The 19,719-nt window shown below is 43.4% G+C and overlaps 1 protein-coding gene across 8 annotated transcripts in view; it reads left to right on the top strand.

The window, feature by feature from the left end:
* LOC102903511 (cell adhesion molecule CEACAM1-like) overlaps positions 1-19,719 on the top strand; it is a 179,374-nt gene that overhangs the window by 47,160 nt on the left and 112,495 nt on the right. The window contains exon 11 of one of the 8 annotated variants that reach the window (XM_076574122.1): positions 539-687. The exons of 6 other annotated variants lie outside the window; for them this stretch is intronic. The gene's annotated coding sequence lies outside the window, so the exon portion shown is untranslated. Of the gene's footprint in view, positions 1-538; positions 688-19,719 lie in introns of those variants that run through there. One more of the 8 variants, XM_076574125.1, reaches the window with a different exon arrangement.

Raw genomic sequence — 19,719 nt, 5'->3', positions numbered from 1 at the left:
ACTCTAAAAGAGGGGACTATTGTGTGTCTCTGTTCCTTTCCAGAAGGCTCCAGCTACATAGTAACCTATATTCTTCTTAGCAATTGTGATGGTCACTTAGAGAATTTAAAGGCTGGCAATGTAGTCCTATTGCTAGAGTGCTTGCCTGGCTGCCCCTGGCCTAGGTTTGATCCACAGAATCACAGTGGAGCACACCTGCAGTCACAGCACTTGGTCCCTGGAGAACATGGGGACTCCCTGGGCTACACGAGAGCTGGTTCACACCAACACACACACACACACACACACACACACACACACACACACACACACCAGGATTAGGGCAGATGAGATGGTTTAGTGTGTAAAGTGCAGTTTACAAATCTGACACCTGAGTTCAGTCCCCAAACCCTGAGGTGAATGGAGAACCCCCTCCTGCAAGTTGTCCTGTGAGATGCACCCATGTTCTGTCTGTCTGTCTGTCTGTCTCTGTCTCTGTCTCTGTCTCTTTCTCTCTCTCTCTCTGTCTTGAGACTGACTGTACGATCATACTTTTCAGGTGGATGGAGCTTCACATTATTTCCTGGAAAACAATGTCCAGCAACACAAATCCCTAACTTCAGTCTTCACATCTCCACCAGCAACAGCAATGGTCTTCTGAAATTAAAAAAAAAAAAAATCGGAACCTGTCCCATTAGCTGCTGCTCATGTATTCCCAGTCTCCTGCCCCTCACTGGGTGGGTGGGGAGTGGCAGAGGGTCCCCAAAGGACACAATGCTGCAGCCCCAGCCTTCAGAGTCAGCAGAGAGAAAGGCAGATAATTGATTGGGTAGCCGGTGGCTAGCAGGAAAGGTATTTCTGGTGAGGGATTGCACCCTTTATACCACAGAGCATGAGTACTTTAAGAAGTCCGCTGTACCGGGGAGTCAACTAAGTAGTGATCCGAAATCTGGCTGTGGCAGAGAAAAATGGGCTGTGGTAGGGGATGACTTCACTGGGGAAAGCCCTCTGACAGTTAGGTGACTATGTGTGTAGGTTCTTGGCATGCGATCTCTGCCCTCAGAAGGATGACAATGTAGAGTGGCTTGTGTACAGTTCTAGGAGTCCAGTGGCAGCCACTCTGTACCTATTAGCTGACATGGGATTTTTGCTGTACACGTGGCGGGCCATGAAATCCAAGGTCCTGCAAACAGGTTGGTCACAGCTGCAGTTCCATGGTGGAGAGATACAATCTCCCATGCATGTCTGTTTGGGATTCTGTTTCACCTCTCAGCTGTGACTTGTTCTCTAGTCCCATAAAGCTAAGTGGCCAAGCACATGAAGCACTCCTCGACATTTGCCCACTCTGTTCTCAGGTCTTCCTCCCACACACTACTGTCTCCTTAGCTCCCCAAAACTAGCTCCTTCTCCTACTGGGGAATGTCTAGTGTCCTATCACATACTCCAGATTCCTCTCTTGCTCATACTTCCTGCTCTTGTCACCACTTAGCTCTGTGGGGCCCTCTGTTCTAATTGCATCTGTCTCCCTGTACATCTCTGCCCCACTGCTGTGACAGGAGAGTAGTGACTGAAAAGGGTGCATCAGGAAAGAAACTAGTTGACCCAGAAGACTTGAAGCCTGTGACTAAGAGTAATGCCAGGGATAGGAGCTGGAGAGGTGGTTCGGTGGATCTAAGCACTTGGCTGCTCTTCCAGTGACTCAGATCCCCATCAACCACACAGCTAAAAACCTTTTGTAAGTGTAGTCTCAGGGGATCTGATACCATATTCTCTCTCCAGGGGGGACCAGACATATACACAATGTACAGACATACATGCCAGCAAACCACCAACTACCACCAGCACCACCAGCACTACCACCACCACCACCACCATCACCACCCACATACACAGGCATAGAGGGACAGGCAGGGAGTGTACACAAACACAGAGCAGTGACCACTAAGTAAAGTCCTACAGAGGGCCTTGTGGATCCTAGCTTCTACCTAGGAGCTCAGTGAGATCAAAGGAAAATCCAAATGTGACCACTTTGCATTCATAGTTACCTCTGTGCTGACACATATGGATACCCTGTCTTGGATGAAGTCTATGGCGGTCCTTCGTCTGTGTCTTTACTTTGCTCTTTGGAGCTCACATACCTGTACTCTTTGGGTACTTTCTTCTGTTATATTTATGCTTGAGATCCATTATTTGAGAAATAAAGTGGTGGCCACCCACATTTTTATGTTCCCCATGGTCTCATGCCCTGGTGAGGTGTGGGCTCATTTATCATGAGCTGACCTCACCACACAGAAAGAAACCAAGTGACTTTGTTGCCATCTTGGCTGGTGACTTCATCAAGATAGAGGTGACCATGGGACTTGGCCATTATCTTGGTTAGTGACTATTGAAATATTTACCAGTGTTGAGAGCCCTCACAGGATCACTGCACTCCTAGGACTTCCTGTACCACAGGCAGTCAGGTACACATCCCAGTCCTCCTCTTCCAACTTTTCCATTTTAATTTCATCTTCTGTATTCCTAATGGACCATGGAATTGGGAGACTCAGAAGAGACTCCAACATGGGCTCTATTACCACATGATAAAAATCGACACTTGTGTCATTTCATTGTGGAGATAGGGGCGGTTCAAGACAGGGATTTTCTGGGTAACAATTCTGGCCCTCCTGGAACTTGCTCTGTAGACAAGGCTGGCTACAAACTCAATCAGATCTGCCTGGCTCTGCCTCCTGAGTGCTGGAATTAAAGGTGTGTGCCACCACCACCCACTTTTAATGTATCTTAAGGAGGGTATACCCAAACTCCATGGTGCAGTTTTTGGATTGGCACATTGTTTTGCAGGATATATTTACAGCTTTCTATAGGAGTTTTCCCAGCCATGTGCCTCTAACAATACCAACAGCAGCTAACACTTTCAAACTGACAGTCTTTTAATGGAGAGAATAAAGAACCCAGTGTCTAATATAAAAATCATAAGATGGTTAATAAATGTCACCAGTATAAAAAATTGGACACTTACAGGCATATGCACAGTAATATATAAGACTTATCACTCCTAAATTTTGAAGACGATGGAGAGCCAGAGGTTCTTTTGTTTTTTATTTTATTTTATTTTATTTTATTTTATTTTATTTTATTTTATTTTATTTTATTTTACAATACCATTCAGTTCTACATATCAGCCACGGGTTCCCTTGTTCTCCCCCCTCCAACCCCTCTCCCCTTCCCCCCAGGTTACCCCCCATTCCCACCTCCTCCAGGGCAAAGCCTCCCCTGAGGACTGCGATCAGCCTGGTAGACTCAGTCCAGGCAGGTCCAGTCCTCTCCTCCCAGATTGAGCCAAGCGTCCCTGCATAAGCCCCAGGTTTCAAACAGCCAACTCATGCAATGAGCACAGGACCTGGTACCATTGCCTAGATGCCTCCCAAACAGATCAAGCCAATCAACTGTCTCACCTATTCAGAGGGCCTTATCCAGTTGGGGGCTCCTCAGCCTTTGGTTCATAGTTCATGTGTTTCCATTCATTTGGCTATTTATCCCTGTGCTTTATCCAACCTTGCTTTCAACAATTCTTGCTCATATAAACCCTCCTCTTTCTCGCTAATTAGACTCCCGGAGCTCTATCCGAGGCCTAGCCGTGGATCTAAATGTGAACATTTTTTTTTCTGTCATGTTAGAAAAGGGATATAAAGTCCAAGCAAAGAGTGTTGCTTTATACATGAATCACAGAAAACTTGGTAAATAAAGGGATATGTGAGCTAGTCTTAATTTGTTATATTAATCTAATCATGTAGAGTGGACATGACTTTCTTTTAATAAGAGGTATTGCCGAGCAGATCTCTTCTGAGTCAGTCAGCTCCCACACTCAGGACTCCTACTGTGCCTGTTTGGAAAAGATCAACAGCTGGGCATGTGGAGAGATGGTTCTTTGAGAGGGTAAATAAGATTGACAAGCCCTGGGCCCTACTAACCAAACAGAAGAGAGGGAGGATCCAAAGTGACAGAATCACAAATGAATAAAAGAAACATCATAACAGACACCAAAGAAATTCAGAATATTGTAAGGGACTACTTTAAAAATCTATACCCTACTAAGCTGGAAAATCTAAAAGAAATGGATGAATTTCTGGATTCACCCAAACTACCAAATTTTAACCAAGAAGAGATCAATCAAACTAACCCGACCCAAAAACAACAAAATAAGATTCTCTGTTCGGGTCTGGCAGTGAGTTGTGGGGCACACTTGCAGAAGTTTAGGGGCAGTGTACTGGCTAGTAGTACATCAATTTGACACAAGCTAGAGTCATGAAAGAGAAGGGAGCCTCAATTGTGAAAATGCCTCTGTAAGATCCAGCTGTAAGGCATTTCTCAATTAGTGATCAATGGGGGAGGGTCCAGCCCATGGTGGGTGGTGCTATCATTGGGCTGGGGTCCTGGGTTCTATAAGAAAGCAGGCTGAGAAAGCCATGTGCCCCAAGCCAGTAAGCAGCACCTCTCCATGGCCTCTGCATCAGCTCCTGCATCCAGGATCCTGCCCAACTTGAGTTCCTGTCCTGACTTCCTTCAGTAATGGACTATGATGTAGAAGTACAAGGCAAATAAATTTTTTCCTCTCTAACCTACTTTTTGGTCATGGTGTTTTGTTGAAGCAATAGAAACCCTAAGACAGGCAGTGATCCTATTTCCCAGAGGAGTTTACACAAAAAAGCACCATCCACAAAGCATCCAGGAGCAGTCCGTGACCTCCTTACACAATTCTACCAGGCAACTGAGTGCTCAGGAACAATGTCAAAACCTTCCAGAACAAATGAGGAGGTGAAACGTTGTTCCTGTCTACCTTCAGAGAGGTTAAAACCCCTAAATGAAATACTGCCAAATTCAGTTTCAGAATTATAACCTTAACTATGATTTAGGAATGTGGGTGAATTTAACATTAGAAAATCAACCACTGCATTTTAGAAAACCAACATATTAACCAGAAAACCATGATCATTTGAAAATTAGGAAAATGGCCTTTGATTCATGCCCACCTATTATTTAGGTACCAAAGAAACAGATTATGAAAGAAGGGGACCATTTGGATTGATACAGACATCTACTAAATGTGAAATCAAACACTGTGATAAGCCTGTGGTTTTGCACTAAGCCCTCAGTCAGGCCAATATGGAGTCACTCACACTGTTAGCCTAATTTTCTTAGTAGTGCACATATGTCACCTGTGGACTGGTGTGTGCTACTTAGAGAAGCCGGGCTTCACTCAGTCATAGGTGTTGGTCCTGGGTAGCAGATGGGGTTGAACAAACCCTTAAGTTTGAGATACCTCACTCATGTTTTCCACCTGTAAATTCTTCCAGAGTACATTGCAGCCCCACAATTTCTGAACCTGTCCTGATTTTAAGGACAGTCTCATTCTAGACACAGGAATAGAAGCCAGTGTCTGTCTTTCACACAATTATTATTTTGTCTTTGACAAAATGTCAAGTATCAGGGTCAATGGGGACCCATGAGAACACTGCCTGACAGCAACACACCCACCTCCTACAGACATTCTCTCTGCCCAGCCCGTGGGAACTTCACAAAAGCAGAGAGCACACACCTGACACCCAGAGCATGCAGAATCTGAGGCCAGAACCGCCACAGGCTTTGAGAGCAAAATCCTAAGGGCCAGGTTCATGATTCACCTCAGACCACAGGAAGGCCAGTGCTCTGGGCCTTTCTGGTATGATGCCCGTGACTTTATGGCAAATTGAGTTTTGTGACATACAGTAGGTAACATGGATGCACAAAAGTCAGAGGGGCCAATCATATGGTACACTTGGAATGTCAGATTGGAAGAGTTAGGTTGTGTTAAGCCCCCTTGGCCACTGTGACCAAGCTTCATGGTCATGCCCAGTTAGATGTGGCATGGGGCAAATGCTCCACTTTTGCAGGTGGAAGTGTAAGGACAAGGACAAACAATTCAGGAGGAAGTAAATAAAAGTGTGTCTGTCAACCACCCATCCAATGACCACTATGTATTATTACATTTTCTTTCCTGACTATTTTTTTTATTTTTTGAGAGTGTGTCTCACATAGCCCAGGCTAGCTTCAAACTCAGTACATAACCAAGGATGACTTTGACCTTCTCATCATCCTGTATGTATCATCAATGAATGAAGTCCTGGGGATCAAATACAGAGCTTTGTGCACACTAAGTAAACTCTGCCTACGGAGTTATACCGTAGCCTTCAAAATTTTACATTTAAATAAATATTTGTTGAATGGTTCTTAATTTCTCATACCTGAGATTGTACATGGGTCCAGGTGCACACACACATGCACATGCATGCATGCACACCTTTGCTTCTCCTAGGAGGATATACATGCTTTGACCAGCACCAGGAAAAACACTTGTTAACAAAATGGTGCTCAGATGGCCAGCTCAGAGTTTTGTGAGGGCTGAAAGAGACTTGGGATTAGCAGAGGAGATGGACCTGCAGTTAGAAAGCAGGAGTGGAGTCCTGACTCCCTGGAGAAAATAACTATTCTTCACACATTGCCACAGCAGGGATACAAGTGAGCGTCCCTAGATAGAGAGAGGCTGATGGTGGCCCAACCGTCTGCCTCATAATGGTGTAGAATATGAGGTTTGTGTCACAGGTGGGTGAGAATGAGACTGATAATGACATGCAAAGAGAACCTGCAAACAAAACCTTCCAAACATAAAATTTAAAAACTCTCAGAAACTAAGAGCACTTGCTGATCTTCTGGAAGACCTGAGTTCAGTTCCCAGCACACACAACAGGAGGTTCACAGCTGCCTGAAGCTTCATATCCAGGGGCAATGATGCCCTCTGCTGGCTTCAGTAGGAACCCCACACACATGTGGCATACTCATATATATATATATATATATATATATATATATATATATATATATATATATATATAGAGAGAGAGAGAGAGAGAGAGAGAGAGAGAGAGAGAGAGAAAGAGAGAGGGGGGGGAGAGAGAGATAAATAGGAAGAGGAAGAAAGAGACAGAGACAATGACAGACTGAGAGACAGGGAGGAAAAAAGCAAATCTAAAATAAGAGAAAACAACCTCACATTTCCCGTTATAATTCAGGTTCTCACAACACAAGCCACCACCTTCTCACTGAGCAAGTTCAGGCATTCCCTGGGCTGATCTGCGGCCACAGCATGTCTGACATTGATTCCTGTCCCAGTGCTGCTAACCTCTTGGAGGATGACTGATAATCAGGACTGTCTTAGGATTTCTATTGTTGTGAAGAGACACCATGACCACGGAAACTCTTATAAAGGAAAACATTTAATGGGAAGGCATATGGCTTAGAGATTCAGTCCATTATCATCACAGTGGAACATGGTGGCATGCAGGCAGACATGGTGCTAGAGACACAGCTGAGATTTCTACAATTTTGATCAGGAAGCAAAGGAACTAAACTGAGACACCGGGCATGGCTTGAGCATAGGAAAACTCAAAGACTGCTCCTACAGTGACACAATTTCTCCAACAAGGCCACATCTACTCCAACAAAACCACACCTCCCAATAGTGCCATTCTCTGTGATCTTGTGGGGGCCAATTACATTCAAACCACCACATCCCACTTCCTGGCCCCCATATGCTTGTAACAATATCATAATGTAAAATATATTTAGTTCAAATTCAAAATCTCCATAGTCTATCACAGATCAACAATCTTTAAAATACAAAGTTCAAAGTTTCTTCTGAGTTTCATGCAATCTCAACTATAATCTCCTATAAAATAAAAATAATAAAAATCACATGCTTCCAACATATAATGACACAAGATATACATTACTCTTCCAAAGCATAGGGAAGGGAGCATAATGAAGAAACACTGTACCAAAGCAAGTCTGAAAATTATCTGGGCAAACTCCAAACTCTGCATCTTCAGGTCTTACTTCAAACTGCTCTTCAGATCTACAACTTCTTTCACCTATATTGACCACAACACATTACTCTCTTGGGCTGTGTCCACTCCCTGTTAGCAGCTCTTGACAGCAGGTATCCCAAGGCTCTGGAATCCCCCACATCTTGGGGTCTCCAAGGCAATACAAGCTTCTCCTTCACAGCTTCACACAATGGCCTCTCTGGTTCTCCATTTAGGGACACCCCTGACACATGCCTAGCCTCAGTGGTTTTCCTTAGTCAAGGAGGCAAATTCCATACCCCATTTCTTCTAATCATAATCCAGAACCACATGGCCAAAACAGCAATGTTCTGCTGTTCACTGGGGCTGGAAAGTGACCCCCTTGTTTAATTACATCTCCACCAATTTTCTGGGTTTTTTTTCCTTCACTGCCTAAGAATGGCTCTCCTGAAACTGGCTCTGTAGACCAGGCTGGCTTCAAACTCAGAGAGCTTCCTGCATATACCTTCCCAGTATTGGGAGTAAAGGCATGTACCACCACACCCTGATTTAAGCTTTTCTTTAATTTCTTTTCAAAAGTAGGAAACTTAGCTTGGTAGGATCTTGCCCGGAGGCCACCACCCACTGTATTCCATTTCTTCATCTGTTTATCTCCTTGAATACAAGAATTAGTTCCATTCCACTTCCTGGTGCTCTATCTCCTCAAATTGTACATTTTGTATTTTTTCCTTGCTCAGCTTCCTCTTTCTCATTATAAATCTCTATAAGAGTGGCCAGTCATAACCACACAACTGTGTCTATACTAGGCTGTTTTGAGATTTCCTCTGCCAATGGAATGAACCCAAAACACTTCAGGCAGACTTTTTGGACAAGGACAAAAAGCAGCCATATTCTTCACCAAAATATTATAAGAACAATCTCTAGGCCACATATTAGTATTCTTCTCCTCTGAAATCTCTTGACCAGGCCCCCACAGTTGAAATAACTCAACACCAATGTCTTCCATGTCCCTACTAGTCTGGCCCATTAAGCAGTATTTAAAGCATTCCACTGCTTTCCTAATCCAAACTCCCATATGCCACATTACTCGAAATAAAAGTACGTTCCAGCCTATCACAATACTCCAGTTCTGGTACCATCTTCTGTCTTAGTTAGAGTTTCTGTTGCTGTTAAGAGACACCATGACCACAGCAACTCTTATAAAGGAAAACATTTCATTGAGGTGGTGGCTTACAGTTCCAGACCTTTAGTCTATTATCATCATGGAGGGGAGCATGGAGGTGTGCAGACAGACATGGTACTAGAGAAGGAGCTGCTACATCTTGATCCACAGGCAACAGGAAGTGGTCTGAGACACTGGGCATGGCTTGAGCATAGGATACCTCAAAGTACACCCCCACAGTGACATAATCCCTTCAACAAGGCCACACCTACTACAACAAAGTCCCACCTCCCAATAGTGCCACTCCCAATAAGCTTATAGGGACCAATTACATTCAAACTACCACAAGGACTCAGGACCTAACAGCTTGTCCCACACTGGCATCCAGCCAGCCAGTCACCTTGCTAGGGACAGGGGCTCAAGGAAAGTCATTATGAAGACCTGAATGTTCTAGAAAAGGTAGGTGGCCACATGAGCACACAGTGTGATGGGGACAAGTGACTTATGAAGAGGCCACAGTTGTTGGGGGACATTGTTCCTGGAAACTCAGAATAAAGCCAGGAAGCCCTAACCAGAAGTATTTAGCAGGACAGGGCTCCTTAATGTTGTAGCACAAGGCTGAATTCTCAGAGGAGCCACTCTGCCAATGGACTTACTCTACAGTACCCAGCAAGTTGAGCATCACCTCCTGGTGACCATCAGCCAGGTGCTTCACCACCAGGACCTGCAGTTGCTCCTCAGCTCCACCTGCCAACACTCACCTGTATTCTCTACTGTCTGACTCTGGGAAGATCTCACTCCTCGGCCCTCAAGGCAGTGGTGGGAGACCCAGCTTTTCATAGACAACTGAGAATAGGGTGTGCTGAGGGAAGTGTGCAGAACTAAACCCCATTCCTAGGGTGACCCTGAAACCCAGAAGCCATCTGCACCCTCTGGGCCAGATAGCATCTGTCCCATTGTGGCTGCCACACCTTTCTGATCTTCCAGGTGAGGGCGCTACTTCAAGTCCTTGGGAAGACTTTGCTCCCACTGTTTAAGATACTGTCTAGAATGTTCCACAGCATCCCCTTCAAGATCCATGTACATAGATTTGAAGTGGCTGAGCCCTTGGGGGCACAGCTTCACAATTACAGACAGAAGATGTGGGCTCTGAGTGTCTAGCCATTGTGCCTAGACCATTGCCCCTCTAAGTGATCTGGGTCCTGCCTCGGTTCCCCATCACCAGGTCATGCCATCACACCTTCCACTTGAGGCCCTTGTTGGCCACGACTGTACCAGTAATTTCACTCCAGGCCTGTGTGTGAACTGAGATTGGGGCTGTAAAAGCAGCCCCACTTGTCTTAGGGGTGACAGGGTCACATGATCTCAAAAAGGAGCATGTCTGCCCTCTAGAGCAGTGATTCTCAACCTTCCTAATGCTGCAACCCTTTAATATTGTTCCTCATGCTGTGGTCAACCCCCAACCACAGAAGTATTTTAATAACTATAATTTTGCTACAGTTGTGAATCATAATGTAAGTATCTGATATGCAGGATATCTGATATGCAACCTTTGTCAGTGGGTAGTTCATAACCCCTCTCAAAGGGGTTGAGACCCACAGGTTGAGAATTGCTGCTCCAGTGGATGCTTCCTGCCAGAAGGAGCAAAGCAGTCAGGTAATGGGAAGAAATGGGGAGAAGCAGCTTGATGTGAAGGGAGGACCCACAGGAGACTGGAGGGGTCACAGTGGGGTTCAAATGTTGTCAGTGGTCATGAGGACCTGCCATCAGCAATGGAGCTTATGGAGTTTGATTCCCCAAATAGCAAAGCTAAAGGCTGGAGAGGCACCGGGGAGTAGAATAGTCTCCAGAATGCCCCTTGCTGCTTCTGAGCTTCCTCCTGCTTGCTGCTGCTGTGTTCCTGCTGTATGTGACATGGTGTGAATACTGTGTGAAAGGATCCCACTGTATCTAGTACAGTGTGTTGTTGGATTTTCTTTTACTCTAGCCCACATAGGAACATCATAATTTTGTTGTTTGTTTTCGCTCTCCTGGGGACCGGCTGCCACCCAGCTCCCAAATAAATCACACAGAGAGGCTTATTCGTTGTCCCCTAGCATCCCTGCCCCTTTTCTCCTCTCCTGCTCTTTTTTCTCCTTCTATTAATCTTTTCTTCTGCCTGCCCCCATCCTTTCTCCTGCCTTGCTATTGGCGGTTCAGCTCTTTATTATATCATCAGGTGTTTTAAACAAGTCAAAGTAGCACAGCTTCACAGAGTTAAACAAATGCAATATAAACAAAAGTAACACACCTTAAAGTAATATTCTCCAACAATAGCGTGAGTGTTTCTTGGGAAAATTCCACTCCCCACTGGGCATTTTACTTTGAGGTCATAAAGAAGATGATTTTTGTAAGAGCAAGGATGCTTAGTTAGATCAATGATTTGACTGAACTTGCTGAGCCAGCCTAAAAGATACAGGTGACTAAGACAGGTAGTGAAGATGATTAGGGAAGTAGTTTGGGTTATTCTGCCAATTGATCCCATAAGAGACACCAAAAAAAGACAAAAATAGGCTAGAAGTCACATTCCCCTTGGTTAGATGTGGGATTTGCAGAGGAGGGAACCTGAAAACAAGGAAGTCTCATGCATTATAGACCCATGGATCCTGCCTGTTGGAAAACAGTCTGATGATTAAAGAAGGCAAGTATGTCCCTACCACCCAAGGTTAGGCCTGAGTTCCTTGGTCATGTAGCTTACAGAATTAATCACAGGCCCTGGGATGCAGCTTGAAAAAGCAAAGTTGTGAAAACAAATTAAATGCCCCTATTGTATGTAAACAAAGATGGACAGTTAGCTGGACACAGAGATGAAGTTTGTAGGTATCTGCTACACTGAAATCGCAAGCAGCTTCCTGCCAATACAAAGGGAACAGGCTGAAATATACATGGCTTCCTTAAAACTTTGTTAACCAATTATAAAATAGTGATTGCTTTGGGGTAAAGATGTTATGGAGGGAAAATTAACATAACAAAATGTTTAACTGCTTGTGGGCTTTAAGGAAAACATGTAACTTGCTATCATACTGTGATTTCTCTATGTGTAAAGATTTTCATTTGTTTTTGGAAAATATATAACTAGTGATTCTCAGGTAATCTTTTCTTGTTTAGAAATTTTTGTCTTAGAAGGTATAAAAGTGATAAGGGAAAAATAAGGAACATAGAAGGGAAACAGAGCGAAGCAGAAGGAAACATCAGGGAAGAAGGAAACATCAGGGAGGAAGAAGGAAACAGCAGGGAAGAAGAATATAACACAGGAAGAAAAGAAGCAGCAGAAAGAGAAAACTGAAGTGAAGAATTAAGCTTTGACCCCTCAGATAATATCTCCTGGGTGTTAATGCACTATCACCAAAGAAACACCTCCTCTCTCCTTTCTCTGACTTGCAGAAAGCTGGTTCTCTCAGCAAAACTGTCCCTGTGGATACTTCGGCATGGTCACTCTTGTGGGACTGTCTGCACCTTAGAGTTGTTTGGCATTATGTCTCTGTGAGAACTGCCACATGGAGGGAGTGACACTGTTAGTGCCAGAGCTCTGGGGAGGAGAAAACTGTCCAGCATCCAGCTGCAGTGACTGATGCCCAGCTCCACACACATGGCTCCTGGCATTGTTACAGCTTTTCTGTAACCTATACCACTGCCATGGGCAAGACAGAGACAGACTGACTCATTTCCTCCCCAGTTTGTCCACATCTGTCTGGGGTAGGTGAGACCTGCCTATGGCCATCCTTGTCTACCTCAGCCTTCTGCAGGGACAGCACCAACTCAGGGCCAAATTCTCAGCTGGAGAGCTGAGAGAGCACGTGGAACACCAGGACTGCCAGCTCTCTCCAGTCCACAGCCAAAGAAAAGCACACAGGCCATCCTTCCTGAAGGATGTCTCCTGAGCCAGGGCTCCAGGCACAGCATGTCCAAGTGTACTCACCCTGCCCAGTCCTGCTGCCCAACAGAGGTCATAAATCTGCCAGAGCATCTCTTCACATAGCCCAAGGCCTGTAGAGATGCAGCTGCTGGGAGAAACATGTGGCAGTGATGCAGAAAGACCAATATGTGAAACTGCCAAAGCACATGCTGCTCTCAGCCTGGAACCCACATCTCCTTCACAGGGAACAGGTGTTCAAGGACCTGGATTCCTTAATGGAAGGCAGTCTGGATACCCCAGGACCCCTGCACAAAAGACCAAAGATAGCATAGCCTCTAAAATGCTCCTGGCCTTGGACAGATGCCCTCCATTAAAAACTGCAGAAGTACAGGGTTTTTTTTTTTTTGGTTTTTGGTTTTTCAAGACAGGGTTTCTCTGTGTAGCTTTGCACCTTTTCCTGGAACTCACTTGGTAGCCCAGGCTGGCCTCGAACTCACAGAGATCCGCCTGACTCTGCCTCCCGATTGCTGGGATTAAAGGCGTGTGCCACCACTGCTCAGTAGAAGTACAGTTTTAAAAAGACAAAATAGAGTATAAAAATAATCTTGAAAGACAAAAACATAATTGGACACACTTTAAAGATATCAGGGCAACAATCCCACATATAATAGCTTAATAAATAAGCAAAATATCTAAAAATAATTAAAAACTAATAAATAAAAATAAGAGTAACTTGAGCAACAATGTGGGAGACTTAAATCAAAACATAACAGCACAGCTGGAGAGGTGGCATGGAGAGTCAAAGCCCTGCCACCCAAACCTGGCAACCTGGGCTGAAAGAGGAGAGCTGGCTTCCAAAATTATCCTCTGTCCTCCACATGTGCACCATGGCTTGCAGAAACACATGTGTGCACTTATACATACAAGCAAACACAATACATACATACATATATATATATTAATATTAAGTTAAATTTTAAAAAATACAATACCAAAGAAAGGACCTAAATAAAAACACCAGATAAAAAAGAATTCCAGGTGCACAGGTTGGCAGAATTAATGCTGTGAAAATATCTATATTACCAAAGGTGATCTAAATATCAGTACCAAATGGGGATCAAAATTCCAAAAATGTTTCTGTGAAGAGAAATAGAAAACACTACATTCTCACAGAAGCAAACGAGACCCCAAATGGCCAAGGTGACCCTGAGCAGAAAGAGGAATGCTGGAGGAATCACCATGCTCCATGTCAAATATCCCTAACAGCAAACCTAACAACATGGTATAGTTACTTGTAAGACATAGACATTCAAACCAGTGCATCAGAACAAAGGACCTAGAGATAAACTGAGCAGCTACAGCTGACCTGTGACCAAAAACACATTGCCAAAAAATACATCCAAGTAAAGACAACCAATTTGACAAGTGTTCATTGGGAAACTGAATAGAAGAACAGAACTAGGTCCCTATTTGTCATTCATACAAAAATCCATGTGAACCTGAAACCTGGAAACTGCTGAAGGAAGAAATGTCAAGGAATCTGCAGCAGCAAGGACTTTCTGGAATGGACCAGATAGTGGCTCAAGAGGCCACACCCTTTCTTCAGAACCCATTGGCAATTAGTGGCCACTGAGGGATGGGAAATTATTTTCTGCAGTGCTTAATTTCCTATACTATAGGAACTGCACAGGTGTCTCTTGATCAGTGTGTGTGGAAATTAACCACCTCACCATCCGTGCTCATGTAAGAAACCCTAAATAACACAGTGTTGAACACATAGACAAAGATGGAGGCCCAGTGAGATGGATGCCTACTAAAAGCACTTGCTGCACAGGCCTGATGACCTGAGATTAACCTCAAGAATTCATGTAAGAATGGAAAGAGAGGACCAACTCCTAAAAGTTACCATTTGACCTCTGCACACTGTGGTGCACACCCACACTCATTCACACCCACTCACACACACACATACACGCACACACACATATAATAAATTACATATGCATACATGAAACATGTAGGAGGGGAGCATTTTAGGAATAAGAGTTCAGCAAGATTGGGAAGTGATGAGAGAGTAATGGGATTGTATATGACCAAGATACATTTATATGTATGTATATATGGGCTTGTATCAAATAATGAATTGTAAACATGCTTTAAAGCAAGTCTGCAATTCTCTTCACTCTTTGAAGAAAAAGAAAGATACTTAGGACATAAAATGAACTCTCTCAACTCTTTCTTTGAAATCTTGAAAAAGAAAAAAAAAGAATAGAGAACTGGTTTAATTCCTTAGGCTTTCTGAGAAGCAAAAGGAGACAATTTTTTTTTTAATTTTTTAAAGGACATAAAATTATTTTAAAAGATTTTCAAATGTGAAAATTTAATTTGCTTTTAAATTCTAGAAGAATTTCATATAAAGTGCTAAAGTTGATTTTGCGATGAGTATTGACCTTTAGTTTAGTAAGATTTAGTATGTGTGCTGTATAATTTTACGTCAACTTAAAAGTCATGTGAGAAGAGGTAACACCAGTTGTGAAAATGCCTCCATAAGATCTGGCTGTACATCTCAACAAACAATGCTGACATAACTGGATATTCACATGTAGAAGAATGGAAATAGGTCTATATCTATCTCCCTGCACATCCAAGTCGATCAACGACCTCTACATAAATCCAGTGACACTGAACTTAATCGAATCGAAAGTGGGAAGTAGCCTTGAATGCATTGGCATAGAAGAAAACACCCTGAATATAAGACAGGTAGTACAGATTCTGAGATTGACAATTAATAAATGGGATACACTGAAACTGAAAAGCTTCTGTAAGGCAAAGCACATGGTCAATAAGACAAAACGACAGCCTAGAGAATGTGAAAAGATCTTCACTAGCCCCACATCTTACATAGGGCTGATCTCCAAAATATATAAAGAACTAAAGAAACTAGACCTCAAAACCCAATTAATCCAATTTAAAAATGGGGTACAGATCTAAACACAGAATTTTCAACAGAAGAATCTCAAATAGCCAAGAAACACTTAAGGAAATGTTCAACATCCTTAACCATCAGGGAATGCCAATCAAAACAACTCTGAGATACCATCTTCCACCTCTCCGAATGACGAAAATCAAAAACACTGGTGACAGCCCATATTTGAAAGGATGTGGAGTAAGGTGAACACTCCTCCACTGCTGGTAGGAGTGCAAAATTGTACAACCACTTTGGAAATCAGTATGAGAGTTTCTCAGAAACATGGGAATCAATCTCCCTAAACACCCAGATATACCAATTTTGAACATACCAAGAGGAAGCTCAATCATCATGCCACAAGGACACTTGCTCAACTATGTTCAATAGAAGCATTTTTTTTGTGAGAGCCATAACCTGGAAACAACCTTGATGCCCCTCAACCAAAGAATGTATAAAGAAAATGTGGTGCATTTACACAATGAAGTACTCAACAGTAATAAAAAATGACATCATGACATTTGTAGGCAAATGTATATAGAAAATAAATCATCCTGAGTGAATTATCCCAGACCCTGCAAAACAAACATGGTATGTACTCACTCATAAGTGGATATTAGATGTAAAGCACAGGATAACCAGGCTACAATCTACAGCCCCAGAGAAGCTAGATAACAAAAAGGACCATAAGAGGGACACATGGATTTCCCTGGGAAGGGGAAATGCATGAGATCTCCTGGGTAAACTGGGAATGGGGATGGGGGAAAAGAAGGAAATGGATGGGCGGATGGGAGCATGAGTGGTTGAACTGCGATGGGATGGAGGGGGAGAGTAATGAAAGAGATATCTTGATAAATGGACCAATTAGGGGTTATAGAGAAACCTGGTGCAAGGGAAACTCCCAGGAATCCACAAAGATGACCCCAGCTAAGACACTAGCAATAGTGGAGAGGGGGCCTGAAATGGCCTTCTCCTGTAACCAGAGTGGTGAATATCCAAGTTGTCATCAGGAAGCCTGCATCCAGTAAATGATGAAGAGAGACACAGAGATCTACAGTCAATGGCCAGTCCAAGCTTCAGGAGTCCAGTTGAAGACAGGGAGGAGGGATTGTAAGAGCAGGGGAGGTCAGGATCATGATGTGGAAACCCACAGAGACAACTGAAACAAGCTAGTGAGCTCACAGACTCTGGACCAACAGCTAGGGGGCCTTCATGGGACCAACCCAGGACCTCTGCATGTGGGTGACAGTTGTGTAGCTCTGTCTGTTTGTGGGGCCTCTAGCAGTGGGATCATGCATTCCTGGTGCTTCAGCTGGCTTTTTGGAACATATTCCCCATGCTAGGATGCCTTGTGAAGCTTGATGCAGGGAGAGGAACTAAGTCCTGCCTCAACTTGATATGTAATGCTTTGTTGACTGCCATGGGAGTCCTGTCCATTTCTGAATGGAAGAGGAGGGGATGGATGGGAGGGAGGATGGAAGGTGGGGGAGGGAATAGGAAGTGAGGAAGGAGGGAAAACTGTGGTTGGTATGTAAAATAAATGAAAAAAATAACAACACCAAAAAAAGGTTGGGCTGTATGCAAGCCTGAAGAGCATTTTCTTAATTAGTGCTTGATGGGGGAGGGACAAGCCCATTGTTGGTGGACCCATTCCTGGGCTGGTGGCTCTTTGTTCTAAAGGAAATCAGCCTGAGTAAGCCATGAGTAGCAATCCAATAAGCAGCACTCCTCCAGGGCCTCTGCATCAGCTCCTGCCTCCAGGCTCCTGCCCTGTTTGAGTTCCTGTGATATGGAAGTGTAAGATAAATACCCGATTTCTTCCCCCAAATTCCTTTTAATCATGTTTTTTTCATCACAACAATAGTAACCCTAAGACAGTAAGTTTATGAATTAAAACCACAAACTGAAATGACACGAAAAAACATATTTGTAATTCGTCTATATGGTACAGCTTTTGTGTTCAGAATAAATAACTGATACAACTCAGGAAAAAATGATCCCTAGTCATCAGGGAAATGCAAATTAAATATGTTGTGAGATACCAGCTCACCCCAGGTAGATTGGCTATAATCAAAATAACTGACAACAAATGTGGCAGAGGATGTGGAGAAGGAGGAACACATATTAACTGCTGCTGGGTGTGAAAATTAATACAGTCATTATCTAGAGCTTGTGGAAGTCCCTTTGAAATATCACACAACTCAGCTATTTTACTGGGCATATACCCAGAGATCCTGTACCCTACCATAGAGATATTGGCACCCCATGATTGCTGCTGGTCTATTCAATATAGCAAGGAGATGAACCAATCTAGATGCCCATCACAGATGAATGCCTAATGCAAGTGTAGTGTATATAGCAAATGAAATATTATTCATCCCTAGAAAAAATGAAATCACAAATTTTACAGGAAAGTGGATAGACTTAGAATATATACTGTTAAATAAGATCACCCAAACTCAGAGGAAAAACTACGTGTTCTTTCTTGTGTGTGGATCCTAGCCTATATAATGTATGCATGTACATATGTAGTTAAATATGTAGAGGTACAGTACAACATATAAGAAGAAGAATATGAAAGGGTAATTTTACAGAGACAAAACACTCCCTAGTGAGTTCACATACATGCTGTACATTGTGTGGGTCCTCTGAATGCTTGTTCTCTCAACATGGAACAAGGTTTTGATGTAAAACAGGTTTTTAACAAGCAATATCCACCAGTAACTCTGTGCTGTCACCTTACTGGGAGCCCAAATTTGAAGTTATGTTTTTCATCTTTTAAATGTCCCTGTACACTGCAGTTCTTAAGTGCTACCAACTTAGGGTGCGTTATTCTTTAAACAGGAAATCCAGTGAGTAAAAGTTTCCAAAGTATGTTTAAATCATCATAATTGGGGAATTTTTGAAAATTCCAGGAAATGCCAACATACTGCCCCTGAATCCCCAAGACTAACACACCAGGAATTAGCAACACTGAAAAGTTTGCAGTGTTTGGTTTAGTTTTCATTTTATGTTGTAAGTCTAGAATGTCTTATTGTTAGTGAATGAATGTACTTTGCTTTAAAATTTAAAGTTGGAATAAAATGATTTTAGAGTTTGCAAAGGACTTGGATATTCCTGTCCTGAACAACATATACAAAAAATATTAATAAAAACACATAGGAAAGTGGGCTCAACATCATCAGTCCTCCTCGAACTGCAGATCAAAATGGCAGTGATTACCTCAGCTATTATGGTCTCCAGCAAAAATCTACCTAGATCTTCAAAGGCTGCTGCTCACTGGGACCTTCAGGTAACTTGGTGCTCAGCTTCATTCCAGCATTTGGAGCTTGGCTACCATCCTTGCAGTAGCCCTAACATGAGCTGCAGGTCTCCTCATGAACAACAGGGGGCGACAATAAAACACATAATCAACAGGGAAAACTCCTTGAGGTGTGACCCTATCTTGCAGCCTTGTTTCCAACCCAGGTCCAACAGACCTAGGCTCCCTCACATAATCGTTTTCTTTGTCACTGAGACCCCACTCTGCAAGGAGACCCTATTTAGTCCCCTCCCTTCTCTTATCATCCATGAGGAAAGACAGGAAGATCACAGGGCAATCACCAAGGAGAGCAAAGACAACCCAGAAGTTCAGGGAGGGCATAGGCAGACCTGAATCACATTCAGCCAGCGAAGGAATCTGGGGGGTGGAGGAGTCTCCCTGGAGCCCTCCATAAGAATCCGGAGCACAGGGTCCTCTTCCTAGGACACACAGGTCACCTCCTTCTGCAGAGCAGAATATGAACCCCTGAGATAACATGTATTCCTTCATCAGGCACCT

This window comes from Peromyscus maniculatus, chromosome 1 (genome assembly GCF_049852395.1).
Source record: "Peromyscus maniculatus bairdii isolate BWxNUB_F1_BW_parent chromosome 1, HU_Pman_BW_mat_3.1, whole genome shotgun sequence".
NCBI classification, from domain to species: Eukaryota; Metazoa; Chordata; class Mammalia; order Rodentia; family Cricetidae; genus Peromyscus; species Peromyscus maniculatus.
This window is presented reverse-complemented; position numbering and strand designations above follow the sequence as displayed.